Below are 3,161 nucleotides of genomic sequence, written 5' to 3'. Positions count from 1 at the left end.
ACGTAAAACAGCAATCAAAAATTTGGATATATTCGCATACGTTAACTCAAAATTCATTTACGTAGAAAAACTGTCAGAAGACAAATAACGGCACTCTATCAGGATATATTGACACTAAGATGCATCTCGGAAAAGAAAATAATAGAGAATGCATTCAGTCTAGCAACTATATTACCTGATGAATTTGCGTATGCAATAACCAAAACTCCAGGACACATGGCTTTGGTCGCAGGAGAAGCAGTACACATAGTTAAATGCATTCCAGTTCAAGTGAAAGTAGGCAATGCCCTGGCCGCGCTGAGTGCACTCGTTCCCGTTAGATCACGAAAGTTAAGCAGCGCCGGGCACGGATAGTACTTGGATGGGTGATCGCCTGGGATTCCGTGTGGCGTTGGCAGAGCGCGCTGGGCCCGCCGCGCCCCCCATGCGGTGGTTGATACGGATGCCAGCGCGAAGGTTCGTTTCTCAGAGGAGATTCCTGATCAAGTGTTGGAGGCTTTCCTACGCCACCATTCCTCAGATCAAGGGGGGGGGGGGGTACTTGTCCTGAAGTACTCTCATGGTGTTTAGATAGGTTTCGTGAAATGTATCCTGATGCTCCGTGTGTAGATTTTGACTTTACTTGGTAACAGTGCCTTATTTATTCATGTGTGTATATATGCCTAAATGTGTTCCCAGCGGGTGTTATTTTATTGGAGTGATTTTGTCTATATTCTTATATTTTATTTAATAAGATATGTTTTGTTTGTTGTCTTTCTCCCTTGCATTGACACGCGGTGAGTAGCGTCGGCTTCCGGATGACGGGTTGTGCATCTTGATTGTTGATTTGGTATATTATCATTACGTAGATTTTGATTACTATTTCCATGTGATTGTTGCCTCCGGTGTTTGATTTGATTTACTGTTATGAACATAGGTTTTGGTCATTTCAATATTAACGTTTAATGATGCATACGGAGGTATCTTCGTCAGAGGTTCCCATGCGGACTGTTCCAGTGCATATCTTGTTTTGTTTTCTTTTATTTAGTTTATCCTTTTTCGTTCATTTTTTATTCACTGCAAGTAGTATTTCAGCGCAAGAAGAAGAGGGGTTGTAACCAGCCACGAGAAACAAACCATGGATTAAAACCTTATAATAAATTATTAAACCCTTAACTACTCATGGTGAACGGATTAAGAAGAAATAATAAATGACAATTAATACAATACACAGTAGCAAAAATGTTAAAATCTGTTAACGAACAGTCACGAGAAAGGAAAACTGGATCGTAATCAGCTATCAACCCGTCCATGATTGACGAATTAGAAGGAATATATGAAACACTGAAAGATAAAGGCAATACCCCGAAAGGAAAATCCCATTGTGACGCACTGACAAAATGAATCAACAAAAACTTCATAATAAAGCGAGACATGTTAATAATAAAATATCTTTGTTCTGTTACACAGAATGGGCGTTGAATTTAACAATCAGAAGAACCAATTGTTATACCTTCCGGATGGAATCTTACCTACGGACTACCCGGATGCTTACGAGGAATTGTTATTCAGTTGTTGCGTCCATCTAATCCGCTCTGCTTACTAGTTCCAATATGTTTTTATTTGTCAAGACTGATTGGATCCGGAGGATCAAGAATTACACGAAGATACGCCAACACACTTGCTGTGTGGAGTACCGGAGCGAACTACAGCAAAGCATTGCCGAATGTGCGATATAGATATGTCACAGATACAACCCGCGACATCCAGTACTGAGTGTATAAACGCTTACATGGATCTTACCGAAACCGAAAAAAGTTTTCTGGCTTTTGGAAAGATAACTTGCCCCGTTGTCCCCCTAGATGACTACAATATCATTATCGACAACTTACACGGATAAATACATATACATATACATATTTATACATATACATACATATACATACATACATATACATATAATTGTAAATTACTATAGTAACGGGCCCAAGAAAGTAAGAATAAAAAAAAAAAGAAAAACTAAAACAACAACTCAATTGAAAACGTAACAATAACAATTAAAATATTTTTTTCGTGGCAGCGGTGGGATGCGCTCCACAGAGGATTAAAGTTCTTACGGTTATTGACAAAATATAATAGAGAATATGGCAACTCCATTAGAATCATTGAACGAAGACATGCTCTTGACATTGTCAGAAAAACTAAGAGCATGTGATGCAAATTTTCGAGTAATGAGCCGACATGAGTACAAAAACCAATGAATTACAAGACGACATGCGTTCACTCAAAACAAAAAAGGAAATCGAGACACCCGTATCACTGCCGATAATTCCTCAGGTGACAATACCGACAGACGGTAGCCCCCAACCAATTAAGTTAAAAGACGCGATCGAGTCAGTACCAATATTCGACAGACATCGACCCTCAGTATTTCAATTTTTAAGAGCATACGAGCGCGCACGAAACATGATTCCGCGGCATCAGGAGCCTCAATTGGTAAAATTATTAATGAATAAGCTTCGCGGGTACGGGTACCTCGCCGTAGAGGACAGTCAGCTAAACAGTTTGGACGATTTCGGGAACAAATTAAAGGATATGTTCGGCCCAGGGAAATCCCTTAACGAATATAAGGGAGAATTAGGAACAATATTGGAACGACCGGGGGAAGACATACTAGACTATATAGATCGCGTCAGAAACCTTAGGTTAGCAATAATGGACGGAGAAAGATGTGATTACGGTATTATATCTCAGGATGTTCAAGACACAATAGATTGGGACACAAGGGAGGCCTTCGTTAAGGGACTCCCAAACGAGGTATATTTGCGAGTAAAAATAGCGGGATACCATTCTTTGAAGAACTCGTATCGCCAAGCTGTTAAAGCAACGCGAGAATTAAAACGAGCAAACGACAGAACGCAATACCAACGTCCGACACCTCCGAACAATTACAATCGTAACAACGTTCGTCCCCCGAGCAATAGTAAAAACATCGGAAACAACCGCCAGGATCGAAGACCTATATCGCCGCCGCAAAATGGCCCAAACGCTCCGAGACAAAATGCGCTAACATGCAATTATTGCAAAAAAACCTGGGCATTTGATAAAAGATTGTTATACATTCAAAGCCAGAGTAGACGCTAGGATAATCGTACCCTATGCATCGGAACAATCGGGAAACC

At 40.4% G+C, this 3,161-nt stretch overlaps 1 pseudogene; it reads left to right on the top strand.

The window, feature by feature from the left end:
• The first annotated feature begins 279 nt into the window (after window positions 1-279).
• Window positions 280-397, top strand: LOC126876527 (5S ribosomal RNA; annotated as a pseudogene).
• Window positions 398-3,161: the final 2,764 nt, after the last annotated feature.

This window comes from Bombus huntii, unplaced genomic scaffold, assembly GCF_024542735.1.
Source record: "Bombus huntii isolate Logan2020A unplaced genomic scaffold, iyBomHunt1.1 ctg00000080.1, whole genome shotgun sequence".
Classification (NCBI taxonomy): Eukaryota; Metazoa; Arthropoda; class Insecta; order Hymenoptera; family Apidae; genus Bombus; species Bombus huntii.
The sequence above is the reverse complement of the archived record's forward strand: the minus strand, read 5'-3'. Positions and strand labels throughout refer to the sequence as shown.